This window comes from Alligator mississippiensis, chromosome 3, assembly GCF_030867095.1.
Source record: "Alligator mississippiensis isolate rAllMis1 chromosome 3, rAllMis1, whole genome shotgun sequence".
NCBI lineage: Eukaryota > Metazoa > Chordata > Crocodylia > Alligatoridae > Alligator > Alligator mississippiensis.
This window is the reverse complement of record NC_081826.1, coordinates 229,186,991-229,206,421: the sequence shown is the minus strand read 5'-3', so window position 1 is coordinate 229,206,421 and position 19,431 is coordinate 229,186,991. Positions and strand designations below refer to the sequence as shown.

The 19,431-nt window shown below is 42.6% G+C and overlaps 1 long non-coding RNA gene across 2 annotated transcripts in view; it reads left to right on the top strand.

The window, feature by feature from the left end:
* LOC109281837 (uncharacterized) overlaps positions 1-19,188 on the top strand; it is a 34,395-nt gene extending 15,207 nt beyond the window's left edge. Inside the window, exons 2-4 of one of the 2 annotated variants that reach the window (XR_002088622.2) lie at positions 12,416-12,532; positions 12,817-13,266; positions 17,003-19,188. This is a non-coding gene — a long non-coding RNA (uncharacterized LOC109281837). The remainder of the gene's footprint in view (positions 1-12,415; positions 12,533-12,816; positions 13,267-17,002) is intronic. The other variant, XR_002088621.2, reaches the window with a different exon arrangement.
* The last annotated feature ends 243 nt before the right edge of the window (positions 19,189-19,431 follow it).

Here is a 19,431-nt window from a genome sequence, read left to right as displayed (position 1 = left end):
TGAAATGAGTTGGAAAGCAGCGGGAGTATGGTGGCATTTGTTTTTCTGTTTTGTCACCTTTGAATCTGTGCATTAGTTAATTATGTAAGAGGCTAAATATACATTTTTGTTTTGGCTAAATATCAACTGCCAAATAACTAAAGAAACAGCTTACCTTGCTTCTATCATGAGAAAACCTACTGCATTTGACTGATAAACGTTTTCCTAATGATAACTGCAGGATGCTGTTCCTTTTATAAAGGTAACAATGCCTTGGAGAGAATAACTTCTGAGGATGAGGAGTTATATCTTTATGGTGCATGGACTCCTAGCTTTTATAACAGAAACTAAGGGGCCAGGATATCAAGTTTTACAAGGAAAATCTGCACATTACTGTTATACTCAAGTTTTTAATTAAATAGTCTAATTTGAAATGAAAGAAGGGGGAAATTGAATTCTACTTTCACACAAAAAGAAAAAAAATAAATAATTTTAACACTGACTTTAATTGGCTCATTCTCCTCTTCTTTTCCCGTTCAGTTTCCTTTTTCCTTTTCACAGTGTTCTTCTTCTATGCTCTCTCCCTAACCATAATTTATAATCAATTCACACTCCTGAAACCTAATTAAGTTTCATTTATATGTGGGGGACATGCAAGAGGCCAAGAGCCAAATTCAGTTCTGTTTCAGAGGTGGGGGACTGCAGCAGAACTTATGAGCCTAAGTTCCAAAAATCAATCCAATTTGATCATACTTCACAAGCCACAGGGCTCAGTAGTTACCTAAGTTTAGGCAGCATCTACATTACACTTGGGTTTCTACACTTGCACAAAAACAATCTACTTTGACCACCTAAGTGCCTAAATCCCATCTAAACTGTGTTGTAATTCAGTTGGATGCCAAGAAAGTACATAAGGTTGCAGTGGCCAAAGACATAACTGGTAAACTTTATGCCCTGGGCAGGAGTCCCCTTATCAATCTCACCTTTGCGAGAAGAGGGAGGAAGTGTTGAGGGAGGTGAAGGTTGTGGCAGAAAACCACCTCTGTCTCTCCCCCAAAAGTCTGCTTTGTGACAATTTGGTTAACCTGGGCCCTGCAGAAGGCAGACATCCCATCTCTTTAGGAAACCTGAGTTGGATACGTTCCTAAGGGAGGGGGGAAACCTGCTTCCTCTGCCTACATGACTAGCATCACATACTTGGGTGAGGGGCTTATGCTCCCTATTGTTCTAAGCAATGCTAACTGGCTGGAAGGGGGCTAGAGACCCTGCCAGTCTACCTGGCTACCAGTGATGCAGTTCAAATTGGTTGGCTAGCAGCCAACAGGTGCTGGCCTCCATCAGACCGGGTAAATGAGGTCATAATGTCTATATAAGTTAAGAACTGCCCAGGAGGAGGGCAGTAGCCATGATGAAAACCCAGAGAGAGAAAAGCTGGACCATCTTGAAACACATGATCAATGAACTGCCTGTCTCCAGAGGGAATCTCCACCCACCTCTGGATGATACTATTGAGTAAGCTACCTGAGATCTAACTAGATATATAGCTTGCAGTAACTCAGATGCATGATCAAAGGCTGCCCAGCCACCCTGTTTGCAATACGGGATTTCTCTGATATTGCTCAACCCTGTACCCTAGTCCAAACTTACTCCTTGTAACCAATAAAGTTCTCCTTTGTACCTAGCATAGGAGACTTATTGGGAGTGGGTCTAGATTATGCCTTGGGGTCCCCTTGGTTCAGCTGACTAAAGGAGACCACTATTTGTGCTTCAGACTGAGGGAAGCACCCCAAATTCTTGAATTGAGTTGAGTACCCTCAAGGGCTACCAGGCCTGTGTTTCTCAGGGGGCACAGAGCCAGGAGCACTCCAGACCCTGGGTGGTGGCAACAATACCCCCAGGCTAGTGGGTGTGCTCCAGGAAGGGGGTTGACCAGATGTGAGGTGCCCCCAAAGAGACACTTGGAGCCTGGAAGGTGGTCAGGTGCAGTGAGGTTGGTGGCTCCATGCAGGAGCACCCCCTAGTGGCTAACCAGAAGGGTGGTGTCAGAGTTGAGAAGGTGAGCCTTCCTGTTGGCAATACTGCTATTTCATTTTTTTTAACCAATGACTGTTGCATGCAACGTAAATAAAGACTTTTGGGAGCTGGAAGACATGGGTTTCAGGGTGAGGAAGGCCTACAGCTCAGGTTTCTCACTAGGCAAGTACTCTTTCACTGTATCTAGCTTACCAGACTACCAGCTGGCCACTGGAAGTTTGGGTCATGGTTGGAATGTGGCTTGCCACAGAATTGGGGGCCCTTGGGCTCCAGTGGACATGGTGATGGGCAGCAGGAGAGTGAGCAAAGGCTGACAGTCCTAGTTGCCCTCCAGGCCATGGTCCCTACCTTACCTGCTGTAGGCCATGGCAGCATGCTCCATGCTAGAGCCAGAGCTGGAGGTGTTGCTGTGGCACAAGCCATGCAGCAGCTCTTGCTCTCATGTAGGGAATATTGTAGTTGTTGGAGTTACTGCTGCATGTCCCAAGTCAAAGCTGGAGCTGATATCATCATATGTTCTGCTGCCACTTCCACCATAGATTAATGGCCTGAGCTGAAGCTGCCACCACTGCTGCTTCCTTGTACCCTGGGCTGGGTCCAACCTGCAAGGAGCTTTGTGGTCTGGATCTGGCCTAGGACACAAGGTGACTTTGAAACCTTTGCATTAGAACCATAGTCATAGAAAGTTAGGGTTGGCAGGGACCTCAAGCGGCATCTAGTCCAACCCCCTGCTCAAAGCAGGACCATCCCCAACTAGATCATCCCATCGAGGGCTTCATTAAGTTGAGCCTTATAAACCACCAAGGATGGAGTTTCCACCACCTCTGTAGGTAACTGGTTCCAGTGATTCATCACCCTCCCAGTGAGAGAGATTTTCCTAATATCCAACCTAAACTACCCTTGCTGCAATATGGGACCATTGCTCTTTGTTCTGTCATCTGTCACCACTGAGAACAGTATAGCACCATCCTCTTTGGAACCCTGCTTAAGGTACTTGAAGGCTGCTATCAAATCCTGCCTCAGTCTTCTCTTCTTCAAACTAAATAAAACCAGTTTCCTCAGCCTCTTCTCAGAAGTCATGTGCCCCAGCCCCCCAACCATTTTCATTGTTCTGCACTGGAATCTCTCCAACTTGTCTACAACCTTTCTATAGTGGGGCCCCAAAACTAGACGCAGCACTCTAGATATGGCCTTACCAGTGCTGAATAGAGGGGGGAATAATTACTTTCCTCAATCTGCTGGCAATGCCCCTACTAATGTAGCCCGTTATGCTGTTAGCCTTCTTGGCAACAAGGGCACACTGCTGACTCATGTCCATCTTATTGTCCTTTGTAACCCCCAGGTCCTTTTCTGCAGAGCTGATGCTTAGCCAGTCTGTCCCCAGGCTGTAGCAGCGCATGGGATTCTTCCATCCTAAGTGCAGTACTCTGGACTTGTCCTTGTTGAACCTCATAATTTCTTTTGGCCCAATCCTCCAATTTGTTGAGGTCACTCTGAATCCTAGTACTCCCCTTCAGTGTATCTACTATACCCCCAGCTTGGTGTTATCCATGAACTTGCTGAGGGTGCAGTCCGTCCCATCTTCCAGATCATTAATGAAGATAGTGAACAAAACTGACCCATAGGGCACTTCACTTGGTACTGGCTGCCAACTAGATGTCAAGCCATTGACCACTATCTGTTGAGCCTGATGACCCAGCTAGCTTTCTATCCACCATACTTCCTCAGCTTTCTTGCAAGAATGCGGTGGGAGATGATATCAAAAGCCTTGTTAAAGTCAAGGTATATTATGTCCACTGCTTTCTGTGTATCCACAGAGCCACTTATCTCATAAGGACAGGAGGGTGATCCAGGCTGACCTTGATAGGCTCAGGAAATGGGTGGACAAGAACCTGATGGTGTTTAACTGAAAAATGCAAGGTTCTCCACCTTGGGAAGAAAAACTGCCGAGCCTATAAGCATGCTGCGAGTGCTATGCTGGCTAGCACTATGGATGAAAGGGACTTGGGGGTCATAATTGACCACAAGATGAACATGAGCCATCAATGTGATGCTGCTGCTAGTAAAGTGAGCAAAATGATGGCTTGCATTCATAGATGCTTCTCAAGCAAATCCCAGGACATCATTCTCCCCTTGTACTCGGCCTTGGTGAGGCGGCAGCTGGAGTACAGCATCCAGTTTTGGGTTCCACAATTCAAAAAGGATGTGGAGAAGCTTGAGAGAGTCCAGAGAAGAGCCACATGCATGAACAGAGGTCAGAAAAGCAGACCTTATGATGAGAGGCTGAGAGCTATGGGACTTTTCAGCCTGGAAAAGCGCAGGCTCGGGGTGATCTGATGTCTGCCTATAAGTTTATAAAGGGCGCTTACCAGAATCTGGGGGAATGCTTGTTCATTAGAGTGCCCCAAGGGATGACGAGGTCAAATGGTCATAAACTCCTCCAAGACCATTTCAGGCTGGACATAAGGAAGAACTTCTTTACTGTCCAAGCCCCCAAGATCTGGAATAGACTGCTGCTGGAGGTGGTTCAAGCACCTACTTTGAATGCCTTCAAGAGAAATTTGGATATTTATCTTGCTGGGATCCTATGACCCCTGCTGACTTCCTGCCCCTGGGGCAGAGGGCTGGACTCAATGATCTTCCGAGGTCCCTTCCAGCCCTAACGTCTATGAAATCATCATAGAAGACAATCAGGTTGGTCAGGCATGACTTGCCCTTGGTTAATACATGCTGTCTGTTCCTGATCACTTTCTTTTCTTTTAAGTGATTTAGAAATGGATTCTTTGAGGACCTGCTCCATGATTTTTTCCAGAGACTGAGGTGAGGCTGACTGGTCTGTAGTTCCCTGGGTCTTCCTTCTTCCCTTTCTTAAAGATGGGCACTATATTTGCCCTTTCCCAGTTGTCTGGGACCTCCCCTGATCACCAGTTTTCAAAGGTAATGGCCAGCGGCTCTGCAATCATATTAACCAACTCCCTCAGCATCCTTGGGTACATTGCATCTGGCCCCATGGACTTGTTCATGTCCAGATTTTCTAAATAGTCCTCCTGTTCTTTCACCACTGAGGGCTGCTTACCTTCTCCCCAAACTGTGCTGCCCAGTGCAGTAGTCTGGGAGCTGACCTTGCTTTTATGCTTTTATGAAGTCCAGGGTCCTTATTCTGCTGCTCTCCATCCTTCCTTTTTTCAGGATTCTGAACTCAATCATGTCATGGTCACTGCTGCCTGGATTGCCATCCACTTCTACATCCCCCACCAATTCTTCCCTGTTTGTGAGGAGTAAGCCAAGAAGAGCATGGCTCCTAGCTGGTCTCTCCAAGACTTGCACCAGGAAGTTGTCTCCAATGTTCTACAAAAACTTCTTGGATTGTCTTGTAGAAACCCTTCTTGTTACCCTCCCATCCCTTGCTAGCTACAACTCCAATTGCACTTTGGCCTTCCTGACTTTATCCCTGCATGCCCAAGCAATGTTCTTATACTCCTCCCTATGTACTTGTCCAAGTTTCCACTTCTTAAGAGCTTCCTTTCTGTGACTTAGTTTACTGAAGAGTTCCTTGCTAAGCCAAGCTGGTCTTCTGCCATATTTGCTAGTCTTCCTGTGCATCAGGATGTCTTGCTCCTGCATTCTCAGTAGAGCTTCTTTCCAGTACAGCTAGCTCTCCTGGACTCCTCTTCCCCTCAGACTGGCTTCCCAGGGGATCCTTCCCATGAGTTCCCTGACTGAGTCAGTCTGCTTTTCTAAAGTCCAGAGTCCTTGCTGTGCTGCTCTCCATCCTTCCTTTTCTCAGGATCCTGAACTCAATCATCCTGTGGTCACTGCTGCCCAAGCTGCCATCCATTTCTATACCCCCCACCAATCCTTCCATGTTTGTGAGCAGCAGGTCAAGAACAGCATTCTCCCTAGTTGGCTGCTCCAGTACTTGTCCCCAACACTCTCCAAAAACTTCCTGGATTGCCTGCGCACTGCTGTATTGCACTCTTAGCAGATGGCAGGGTGATTTGAAGTCCCCCATGAGAACCAGGCTTGAGACTGGGGAAACTTCCACTAGCTGTTTGAAGACAGCCTCATCCACCACTTCCTCCTGGTCTGGTGGTGTAGAGCAGACACCCACTACACCATCACCCTTGTTGCTCCCCACTCTAACCTTAACCCAGATACTTTCAGCAGGCCTATCTCCAGTTTCATACTGGAGCTCTGAGAAACCATGCAGCTCTCTTACATAAAGTGCAACTCGTCCTCCTCTTCTCCCCTGCATGTCCTTCCCATACAGTTTGTACCCACACATAATTTTAATCACACATTTTAAAGCAGTGGTCACCAACCAGTGGATCTTGATCCACCAGTAGATCTTGGAGCCTCTTGTGGTAGATCTCGGAGCCAATCCCAGGCTGGGGCAGGGGTCTGGGTGCCCGTGTATATGCACATGTGCACCCCAGCCTAGCAGGTCAGGTTGTGGGGGAAGGAAGGGGCAAGGGCTAGATTGAGGCCCCCACAGTGAGGGACAGTACTGCAGAGGCAGGAGCAGGGGTACGTTGAGTGGGAACCCAGATGGATGGGACTTACCTGCTGGGGAAGCATGCCCCCAAATAATATTTTCTCCCTCTGCCTCAATCTGCCCCCCGCTTTCCCTCCCCACTGACTTACCTGCTGGGTGGGGTGGGGGATGGTGGCGGTGCACGGTAGATCTTGGGTTGCTTTTAAATGCAAAAGCTGATCTCCTACTTAAAAAGGTTGGAGACCACTGTTTTAAAGGATAGATTCATTACAGGCTCATGGACCTCTATAATATTATAGGTGGCTTGAACAAGACCACAAGGGTCATCAAGTCCAACTCTTTTTTTACTTGACTCTCTAGCATGAGTTCACAGTAATATGTTATTGACAGATGAGGTAGCAGTTGGAAGGGATAGTAGCCATTTGCCCATGGGTGCCAATCAGCTTGCATTATTTCAGACTGATTCTGTTGACTGGTGAGATTTCATGTAAAAGAAATATGGGTTCCTTACATGACTCTTTAATCAGTTACGTCAGGATTTTCTTTCTTTTTAGGTAAAACAATTATCCATGTCTAACAAGAAATTAATGGCCATAGCTTTAAAACGTTGTTTCGGTCATAGCAATAGGGTCTCATACTTTAAAATAGCTTTAGAAGAACCTGGGTTATAATGAGTGCCTAATTGACTGAATTTTACTTCGCATGTCAGTCTTTTAAAGCCACTTCTTGCTCTGTTAAACCACAGCATACACTACAAATGACTAAGCTGTAAGCTGTTCTACATTTTGGAAAGGCAGCTGTAAGCCTACAGCTACATTTTAAAGGGCACTCCACATCCCCTGTGTTATCACTGTTAATTACAGGAAAGCTCACCACTATAAATTCAGCCTTTAATGCGAGCCCAGTTGAAATTCTGATTTGTGAGAGGATCCTTTGAAGCAAACAATCTATAAACTCAGTACAGGCCTTTCTCTGCGTATAAAATGACTCTCTTCTTTGACCCTGAAGTGAAAGTGAGTTAAAAGGAGTGGCAATAATATATTGAAGCTGATTTAACAATGTCTAGTTTTACTTGGCCAAATTTGTCAAGTGTTTGCTGAGTAAAATTCCCATTAATTTCAATTAATGACTATAAATGTGTTTAGTTTTTGTTAGTTTTATCAACGAATTAGCATTGTGATCCCAGCAACATTCTTAAAAATGTTTCTCACTCCAAGGACCTATTCTGTTCAATTGACTTCCCATTGAATCAGGACTTGCATGACTGAAATGTCATAATAAATATGTAGTGGCTCCTATAATTCACTTACCTTTTACACAGAGATGGTGGAAGTCTAATCTTGTGTTGTCTTAAGGATTTGGCTACTTTCTGTTAATCCTTTATTTACCCAGCTATAAAGATCAGATCTGAAAACTTATTTATGAATGCATCTAGAAAATAGTAAATATAGTATGGTATTGATGCTTTCTTGGCAGGGCTTTGCTGTATACATTTCTTCAGAGAATAACTGGAAATGGATGCTCTCTTTGGCTGGAAAACTGTCGTTCAGTTAGTTTTGTTCAATTATTTTGGAGGTGAAAGCTGGTCTGATTTCTTTTGTTTCTCATTAGAAGTGAGTAGTTTGTCTGAGTTTCTACTCTGCATCTGTAAAGAAAAAGATATTTTCCTTATTTTGTTTTGAAACTAGAGTCATCCCTTTGAATGGGAATAGATATTTAGAGTCTCGTGTGTTGCATTCTCAGGATAAATGAATGAGGTGGAAACTGGGCACTTCACAGTAATTTGTTTTAATTAAATATATACATCAGATCAGGAACAGAAGTGGTTAAGATATCAAGTATTTACCTCCTTTTAGGAATCTCAGCTCAACGCCCAAGCTGCCTTCTGCCCCCACCCCAAAAAAATCCAAACCCATCTCTGTCCTTCAAGACTGGACCTAATCAGTGACTGCAGCAAAGAGCCAACATATCAAATATTGGAACCAAACCAAATATTGGAAACTATACGGAAGGGTGGGGAGGACAGGTGAAAAAAAAAACACAGGAAATAGACTGTCAGGATGAAGTTGCATCATCTTGACACTTCACATTATTTAAAATTGGTGCCTATTTTGAATTTCTTATGAAAATTAAAAGAATGTAGGGAAAATAGATTTACAGAAAGATAAAACTGGGCTGAACTTATGGAACAGACGCACCAGACTTTGAAGCAAATGATAACAAAAGAACCTCATTGTGAGGGTAAAAAATCTGTTCCTTTGACTGTACTTGTTTAATCAGATTAAACATGTTGGTATCCCCGGTTCTGACATAGAGTTATTATGGAATATTTGTCACTGTATTATCTGACACCAGATATACTGAGAATTGCTGAAAGTTTTAAATTTGCTGAGGAACACAAGACATAAGACTTGAAAGTATCTTCTGGATCATCAAATTCAGTATAGCATTGTTGTAGGGGACCATATTATCCAGGCCTATTCATAAACTTAAGAAGCTTTGTCTAAAAACATATTGGGTTTGTGTCTTTACTACTTATATTAGAAGACTGTTTCAGAAACTTACTACTCTGGGGGGGTAACATTTTTCTAAAGTAATTAGAAAAAATATTAAAAAGGTGAATCTGTAACGCATTCTGTAGCCAGAAGTGAACAGTTTGGGCAAACTCTAGAGGATAAGACAGATTTGTGTGTGAGTTCAGTTTATTCAAAACAGAAGGAAGACTACTAGTCCCTTCAGGGCTTGCATTCAAGAAGTTTGTGTGCATAGCATGCAACCAGTAGACTGCAAAGAAATGAAATAAAATGTGAAGGACATGAGTTCACCAGAGAAACTGGAAGCAACTAAATTGCTTTCATTATGATAAGCAAAACCTCTCAGGTCTTTTATACTATTATAAAACTGCCAAATATCACAAATGCCAGGAAATCGGGAACATTAAGATGGCATGCAAAATGAAAAAAGCTAGCCTCAGAACAAGCATCTAAGGAAAAAGAAACACAAAAAATGTAGTGAGTTAAGCAAAAGAACAAAAGTATTCACATTACAAGTAGCACAGACAAATGAAATTGAAGAAAGGTATGAAGGAGAATAATTCAGAACAGAGGAATGAATGGTCCATTTTATCATTAAGGCCTGTAAAATGAAAATGGCATCTGGAAATTATTATAGAAGTTGAACAAGGGAACTGGCTCATGTTATGGAATGAGCTACAGTGCATGTGTATCTTTATTGTTGTGCCCAGAGTGGGAAAGCTGGGCATGTTGAACCTCCCTACTTGGGGTGGATTGTCCTTCTGCTTGCCCGCCACATCTTGTTGGTATAAAGAAGTTAGGAGGTTCCTTTGGGAAGATGGGATGTTACTTCACCCTAAAGCTGGCTCGGTACAGAAAATGAGTGACTTGGGGCTCTGTTTCCCCTACAACCCATCCACTTGCCAACCAAAATAAAGTTGTGGCAGCAACTGGGACTCGGTGCCACATGCTTGCCTCAGTGCTGCCCGCTCCTGTGCTTGGGTTATTTCTCTCCCTTGCTCAGTTTCAAAGTCCGAGGTGATTGGTGGAAGCTCTCCTGCTTTGGCCATCCCCTCTGAAGGGGGGAAAAGTCTGTGGCCACCAGCTCTCCCTGCTGGGCCACTGCGGTGGTGCTGGGGGCACTTCTCTAGCTGATCCTGCTTCTGCAGTAATGAAATACCAAAACCTAAAGAAAACCCAAACTTCAAAAAAGACCCCAGCATCTGGCATGTTGCCACCCAGGGTCCAGGACTCGGGTGTCTGAAGCTTCGTCTGATGGACTCACTTTCACAATGGGTCCCACCAGTCACATTCAGCAGTCGCACTGCTAGTCTTTAGGGAGTGAGAGGCTCCTGGGTCACTCCTGTGTTGGCGTGGGGATGCTCCCTTGTTGCAGTCTCTGGCTGCTGCCAATCTGCAAAGGGGCTTCTGTGCCACATACTGGGACTTGCTGATGCCATGGACACTCTTTTATGATGTCATCAACTGTGCGCCCTCCCACATGCAGGTGGATTGTGCTTTTAAAATGCGGTGGAGGCACCACGCATGCCTCAGTTCCTCTGGCTCGGGTGGCTGGAGGAAAGGTGAGTAACCCTTCAGCCCACTCCAGGCTCTGTTCCCCCATCAGTCAGGGTGTGTTTGTGTGGAATTCCTGTCTCATTACCCAGTGTGGCAACAGTTGTCCTGAAAATGACACTCACATATAGACTCATACACTGGTTGGGCTGCCAGTAAGTGAAAGCTGTGGTAGTGGTGGCCTCTAGAATAAAAGACACAAAACTGGCATTGTATGAAACAACCGTCTTAGGGTCAGGTTGTCTCTACTAAAAGAATGTGGATGGCAGCAGGAGATTTGTACTAAGATGAAAAGAAGGTAGCTCTTATGCAGTAATTAACTTTTAATTAGAAAAAAATATTATTGTGTTCAGCATAAGTCCATGGATAGAAGTGATCCAGATGACTTTCAGAATCACCAAGCTTCCTTCTCTTTTTTTCTTATTTGGCCATTTGAAGGTGTGTTTGCAGTGAAGGTACAAAGCTCCCTTTTACATTTTCCGAAATCTGGGAATATGTGCAGACTTAGTCCACCTGTGTTAAATCAGAGCTACCTGATCACTGCTCTGGAATTTGCTGACTGCTAATGGCCACAAGAAGCTGAAACCATTGCTGGAAATCCACACAGTGTAAGGGCATGTCCTTTTTCTCCATCTATGTCCCACACACTAGAAGCATAATTCCCCTGTAAAATCAGACCAGTTTACGGCAGATATGTTGTAAATGTCAATTGGCATTAAAAGTAAGCAAACCCTAGGCATTACAAATGCCAGAACTGCTGAGGTACACCTTTAATTTTCCCTTAATAGACTTTAATGATCTGTTGCACACTGTCCAATAAGCATTTATCATTACTGATGAATTATTAATCTATCGTTCCATTGAATATATAGCATCAAGGCTGAAATCCAGACTATACTGAACTCAGTGGCAAAATTTCTGCTGACTTCTTTGAGAAAAGACTTTCACCCTAAGAATGCTGTTGCCTGCACATGGAAAAGTGTTAATGATTTTTGGCATTCTCCACAAATGGGGTTTAATTCAAGGTCAGAACACTGTTGTACTTTTTCCTCAGTAGATATAAAAATAATAGGGAGAAAACACCTGAAAACCATGATATCCAAATGTATGTATTTATTAATATGCAAAGGGTAACTACTACTCATGTTGCTTCTCTACTGGCAGCAATCCTTTGATTCGAGGATGATCTCTACCATAGCTCATTTAACGGGTCTTGAAGTCATTGAAGAGTCCAGTCCTTGAACCACAGACCCATCTGCAGAAGTTGGAGCTTTTCTGCAGGGGAAAGTTAGCTGTGGGGTGGGATTCTTCTCCACTCCCTTGCTCGACTTTCTCTTCTCTGCTTCAAGAGCAAGACACTTTACCTCAAAACGGGCTCTTGCTTGGTTGAGATTGTGGTGCCATTGGGGTTGGTTGGCAGCCGGCTTCTCCCAGCTCCTGATATCAGCATCTATTTTCTTAAGGTATGCCTTCAAAGTATCACTGAAGTGTTTCCTCTGGCCACCATGATATCTTAGGCCATTACTAAGCTGGGAGTAGAATACTTGTTTTGTGAGTCAATAGTCAGGCGTCCACACACAATGCCCAGTCCAGCAAAGTTGGTGCTTGAGGATCACCAACTTAGTGCTGGTAATATTGGCTTCAGCATGGATGCTGGTGTTTGTGTGGCAATCTTCCCATTTGATGTGGAGAATTTTCCAGAGGCATTGTTGGTGATACTTCAGGCTTTTGAGATGATGATGGTAAGTCACGTTTGACTCCCATAGAGAACAGTGGGAATGATGAATACATTATCGACCTGGATCTTGGTGTCTTTCAGGAGATCACAATGAATCAAGACACATGGAAGTAATTCCCCAAAGGAGGCCCTTGTACACCAGATCCTGTGCTGGATCTCCTCATCAATGTTCACTGTCTGAGAGAGGCAGCTATTGAGGTAGGTGAAGTGCTCAACTACCTTCAGGGTCTTTCTCCGATGGTAATTTGGGGGAGGGTCACTTTCATGGCCCAGAGCAGGCAGAAGTCTTTTCAATATTGAGAGAGAAGCCCACAGTTTGCTAGGCTTCTCAAAAGAGATCCAGCATGGTCTGGAGGTTTCCCTAAGTGTGCACAAGGATCCACAGTTAGCACATTGAAGGTTAAGGATGGTTGTTTTGAGTACTTTGTCTTCAAGCAGAAATGTACCAGTTTGAAAAGACCTTCATTTGTTTGGTATTTAAGGTCAATTTGAGAAGGAAGGTGGTCCTTCATGAAAACAAAGATGGATGTCAAAAGAATGGAGAACAGAGTTGGGGCGATGACACATCCTTGCTTGACCCCAGTTTGGATGACAAATGGATCTGTCTCTGATCAACTATAAAGAATAGTTGCAGTCATCTCGCTGTGGAAGAGCCTCAGGACCTTGATGTATTTTTCAGGACATCCAAATCTGGCCAGTTATTTCCACAAGGCTTTACTACTGATGGAGTCAAAGGTTTTTAATCAGGTCAATGAAGGCCATATAGAGGTCTATATATTGTTCCTAACACTTTTCTTGGATTTGGTGGGCAATAAAGATCACACCAATTGTCCCACAGGATGGTCTGAAACTTCATTGAATTTCTGGCAGCAGGAGGTAGAAGACAATTCAGAAGGATGTGGGAGAGGATTTTCCCTGCTCTGCAAAGGAAGGTGATACCTTGATAGTTCCCTCACACAGACTTAATTCCTTTCTTGTCTTGGAATTTGTCAGGTCCCCCAGGTTCCCTTTGTTGCTCCAAATTCAGCGAATAAATCAATGGAGTCTCAGAATCAGTTCTTTGCCACCAACCTTATACATTTCAGCAGGTATGCCATCCTGTCCAGTAGAATACAGTGAGGTTCATTTGAGAATTCACAAAATATTTTAAGAGATGCTACTGAATTGGTGTACATGACAGAGTTCCCACTCATCATGAAATTCTTTGTTGCTTCATGCCATGGTATAACTTCTCTGTGGCCCCAAGCATGCAGAATGGTTGGCAGATTAATTTGAAAGGATAGTAAATACATTATAAAAAAAACCCCAGGAAAGTGCATCAGATACACACGTAACTTTGGCTCTAGTTGGCTAAGATGACAGATGATGATAGGTTTATACCATATATATCTGCAAAAGTAATACCTACATGTCAGATGTTTTAGCGGGATGCTATAAAATAGCATATGGGGGCTCAAAAGACCTATAGGCTGCTTGCACACATTTAAAAAACCCCCACCAAAAATGGTACTTTAAACTCAGTGCTCTCCTGCACTGAGCCCAGGGCATGCCCAGAAGAGGCAGCACGTTAGTTGGACCTGGCTTGCCCAATGTCTGTATAAATCGGGTGCTTTAGTGGGACGTTTTTGGCTCTTTTATCTAATAGCTAATTGACTCAGTTTTAGATAAAAGTGCCAAAAAGTCCTACTGAAGTGCCTGATCTATACAGATACTGCAGGTCAAAATATCATGCTTCTGCTTCTGGTAAAGTGTATTTTTGGTTTTGGGGTTGGATTTTTTTTTTTTAAATATCTCAAAGCAGCCAATATGGCCAACTTAAGTGTCAAGTTTTGGTTGCAGAAAATTTGTGATCAAAAAGAAAGGCAAATTTAATTGAAAAAATATTATTTATTCAACTCTCATTTTTAAAAGCATTATCATAGCATTTGAAGAAAAGAGGTTTAAGAAAACCTTTAGTTATGATTTGTATGTAAGTCTCAGCTGGAGTGCTGAGGGCAGGGCAGGGATATTGAAAAATCAGTCTGTGCAAATGAAGCCTTTCTGCACCAGCAAATTCCTTAAAATAGCCATCATGTTTCTGACCACTAAATTATATTGATTTTAGTGGCTGTTTCTTCAGTGAAAGCTTTCTGATATATGATAGGTTCATAATCAACATGGGCAGAAATGATCTGTGCACCCTTACTGCAATACAAGGCTTTTTAATAACTTGTTACCCCCAAAATTAATTTCTGATAATTAATTGATCTCAGTGAACATAGCAAGACTTAAAGAATTTTCTGCAGATTAATAATATTCACATATCATATCTGCACAGTACAATCTGTTTTACTGAGGAAGCTAATATTTTGTTAGAATTTTTAAAACTAGCACAAAAACTGCCAAAGAAGATAAACTATCTTTAAATCAGAAAATAGCTTCTTTCCTGCTCTCTTATCAAGCAACACCATATAGTCAAGAAATATATGCTTGCTGAATTACTAATAGGAAGTTTTTATATATTGGACTGGAAGCTATAATATAAGATTTGGGTAAACACACTACAAAAATCTGTGCCTCCTGGAAAGAAAGAAAAGTGTACAAGGAAGGGCTTTCCAGTATTTGTTTGTGTGAAAGGAGTGGGGAAAGTGTGGGGTGAAATGACTTAAATTTCAGGTGTCAAGCTAAAAAAAAGAGCAGTGATCTGCCAGGTCTTAGTAGGAGATATAACTTGGAAGAAAAGTATTGAAAAATGTATCGGGTTCTCAGTAGTGATCAGAAATTTAAACGGGGAATGTTAAGCGTAGTTGTAGGTATCTTAGTTCCTTCTGTGCTCCTTTAACACAACTGTAGAAAATGTATTCTTATCTCTCTGTTGCTAGGACCTATGTATTATAATAGGTGAATGGACTGCTATTTTTACACAGGACAACTGAGTTCAAACTGAGGCTTAGATTCTAGGTAAAGCTTCATCTTTATTAGGGCTGTGCGAAATGGCACCGTTCCATTTTGACTTGCATTTCAACGTTTCGATGGAACAGTGTTTCGTTTCAAATTTTGTTTTGATTCAAAACCGCTGTTCCATTTTGTTTTGTCAAAACAGTTTCTCTGTTTCGATGCTGTTTCGACGTTTCGCCCATAGGCTATAATGGGGAAGCTCAAAACAGCCTATAACTTTGTCACTGCTAGCCTGATTTGGATGAAACTTGCAGGAATGGTTGCCCCTTCTGAGGGCATGAAGTCTGAGAAGGCTCAGGGAGATAGTTACAGGGGTTTCAAGGAAACTGCATCTCAAATTCTTGAAAGCAAAACTCATGTCGTGTACATGTTAAGCCACAGCAGCGTCAAAATTGCAGGCTTGCTAGCTCCTGCTGAGGCTACAAAGCCTGCCAAGTTTCAAGGAGATAGGTGCAGGGGTTTGGGGAAACCCTGCATCTCAAGCTGTGAACAAGCAAAACATGACGTGTGTGTGTTAAGACGCAGCAGGGTGAAAGCTGCAGGCTTGTTAGCCCCTGCTGAGGCCGTGAAGCCTGCCAGCTATCAAGGAGAAAGGTGCAGGGGGAGTCTGGGTTCTGGGGCCCTGCACCTCTGGCTGCTGACAGGCAAAACTGGAGCACACAGCTCAGTAACTGACCCCAAGGCAGAAAGCAGAGCAGTTCAAATAATGCTGCCTTTTATGCATTTTTTCCATCCCTCCTCCAGAGCACAGGGATTGGAAGGGACTTCAGAGAAGGATGACAGTCACTGGACAGCAACAGAGTCAATAATGAGAGCACTCCTTCCCCCTCCCTCTCCTTACTTTAGTTTCTGTTTCCCTGCAGGCAAGCCTAGCTTGAGTTTTGAAACCTTTTGAAAATTTCAAAGTGTTTCGACTTGCTTCATTTTGTTTTAAGACTGTTTTGAAGCTCTCTGTTTCATTTCAATTTCGCTGTTTCAAGCTCGAAATAAGTCAAAACAGCATCAAAACGAAACTGCCGGTGAAATTTCACACAGCCCTAATCTTTATAGTCATGGGTTCTGTGACAAAAAATATGCCTTTTAATTTTAAATTATGGAACTTATCCAGAACATTGCTTATGCAGAATGGGGTTTGAAGGAAAGGAAAGGCACTAAGTCACTTTTATACCTCCCCCATTTCTGGAGCATTCTAGCATTGTCCTGGCACATATTTAAATAGATGTGGGACAATGATCTGGGTGTAGCCTGATATTTCCCATATTGGTCAGCTTCCTAGTAAGCAACACTTATTCCTGAATTTATTACAAGTTGACAAATATGTATATGAAGAGTTAAAAATTGAGGGCTTAAACTATTAATTATTAAGCATTATTAAATTGTATTAAAGCAATTTTATTTATAAAAAATATACTTTTCATAATTTCCAAGGACAGGATGTGCAGTAAAAATTAAAGTAGTATGAGCCCCATCCAAAGTTGATTGATATCAATAGAAACATATTATGATTTGTTTTTTAAACTAAACATTGTTTGACCCCAGTACTTTTTCCTGCCATGGCAGGGGTTCGGACTTGATGATCTGCTCAGGTCCCTTCCGACCCTACCAACTATGAAACTATCTGGCCTTTTCATTTCTTCCTAGGATGAACAGTCAAACTTAGTGGTAGATTTATTTATTTATTTTTTTCCTCTGGAATTATTCTAGCCTCTAATGACATTTTTTATCCCTCAGAAAAAATCATCGCACTGATTGACATAACTGGCTGTCTCTATTCTACATAGAACCAAGCCTGAGAAGAGAGATGATATCTGATAGACCCAACTGCCCTGGCAGAACCTGCAGGATGAAGCTTGCAAAGTTCATACTCTTACAACATTTCATTCTGAAGAGCTTTTACTTTCTTGAAAATTAAAATTTACAGCTAGTTTGAAAAACCTGCTCAGTAAGGAACAATGGTGAATGACCATGTTAAAAAGTCAGTTGTTATGCGACTATACGTGGATTTGATCCTGCTGCCAGTTGCCTGTCTATGTAAGGTCTTGATCAAGCAGGTCTGTTTTAGTTGACTAACACTTGTGCCACACCAGAGTCCTTGCTGAAGTCAATGTGGCATTCTCATGCAGATTTACTTTTAGAGCCACCATCTAAAGTCCTGACCCTGCAAACTGTTGAGCAGGTTGACTCTGATTCAATAAACCATATAAATGCATGATTGTTTTTAAATATGTGAGTTCTATTTTAATGGGACTATTCACACACTCTAATTATTATTCTGGTATTATTATTTTATTAATCATTTGTATTGCAGTAGAACCAAAAAGCTCCATTTTGAGGCCCCAAAAGATTGAGACACCACTGTGCTCATGCTTAAAAAAAAGTCTTTTTCTGCCCCAAACAACCTATGTTCTAAGCATGAGTCAAGCACAGAAATATATCTTTAAGTGGATTAGTTTCCAAAGCAGAAAGACTGGGAAAAGGCACCGTAGAAACCCATGGTGTGTTTTACAGAGGCAGCTGAAATAGATACTCTCTTCAGAGACCAATCTCTAACAAGCACCTCCATCCCTGAACACCATATGGTATCATAAAAAGAGAGAAATTATAGAATATACTTTGAGTAGAAGAACAAACCAGGTAAAATCTCCATAAGAGCTGGAATTCTGTGAAAATGTGGAAGATAACTGGAAGAGATTTAAACAAGACTACACTCTGTATCTGCCAGCAATAGCAGAAGACAATGAGAAGACAACTGTATTTCTAACAATGCCAGATTCTGATTCACTTGATGTATTTAATGGTTTTCAGTTATCTTAGGCAGAGGCAGCCAGCTATGAAACTGCATTACAATTTTTTTGATGGAATATTAAAATCGATGTAGATGAAGTTCTCATCTGGAAAAAATAGTAGAAAAGCAGTACTGGAGGCTTAAAGCAGCTGTGGTAAGAGCAAGAGCTGCTGGACTGAAGCTAAACAACCAAAATTATATATTCCATTTATAGGAAATAACTTCTCCCCCAAACATGTTAATACAATTAAGTGTACAGGTAGACCATAGTAAAATGAGTCCATGGCAAGCATCCCCAGGAAACAAGGATGAAGTTACAAAGTTTCCTTGGAGTGATCACTTACATAGGGAATTCTGTAGTTATTCTGTGGATGCCTATACACATACAAATGACCTGGGAGAATTCTGGGCTTGTTCTCTTGGTAGAACAACTCACCCCATGATGCCTAAATAAATGTTTGAATGCTGATTCCCTGAAGGAGAGAACATTCAGTACTGATGCTGTGCAGCCAAAGGACCCCTGTGCACACAGCTCAGCATGCTCTGTAGGCTCCCTCCATCTGCCTGCTAACAGATGGCAGCACTGCACAGGGCAGCCCTGATTGGCTGACCTAGACTGCTCAGGGTTAGCTTGCATCTCCCTGCAGCACAATGTGGGATTGTGAAGGGGGCATGGTCTGCTCCCTGCTTGGCTGGAGAAGCCCAACCCAAGTAACACACTCTCTCTGGGGGTGGAAGGACAAGAAGCAAAGCACCCTGGGAACTGGACAACTATGCTGTGGCTTCTCTTGGAATGGGAAGTAGTATAGATAGTCACTCTCCAGGAGAAACTCCCCTGGGAGTGATTTATTTCTGTTATTGTTCCTAGGTTATTTTTTTCCTGGAGCAGCCATTTCTGCTATGGGACAAAAATCCTGAACATCTCTACACTTGTGGTTTCTCCTGAGAAAGCAGTGACTCTCAGGGGAAGTGAAATGTCTGTATGTGGCCTATGATTAAATCAATAAGATGAGAGCACCCCTATAGAAATAGGACCAAAGATACAGATATTAATGAAGAGACTGGACCTGAAAACATTAATTAGAGAGATACCAGTCCTATGGTACAATGAAAAGAATGCAAAACTAAATTGTGAATGAATGCTCCAAGAGTCAATTTCTTGTCAGAAAAAAGAAAGAAAAAAACCAGTACCTCCTGTGCCATAGAGGATAAGAACTGAATGTCAATATCTTTAACTAGAGTAGGAAGTTTTGGCCTCAATCAGGGGGTCTAGAAAGGTTCAGGTCAATGGACAGTGTAACCTAAAACTGGCCATTAAGTGCTTTTTACCATTGCCAAAAGAAGTCTGGCAAACACCCCTTTGCCCTTTGGTTAT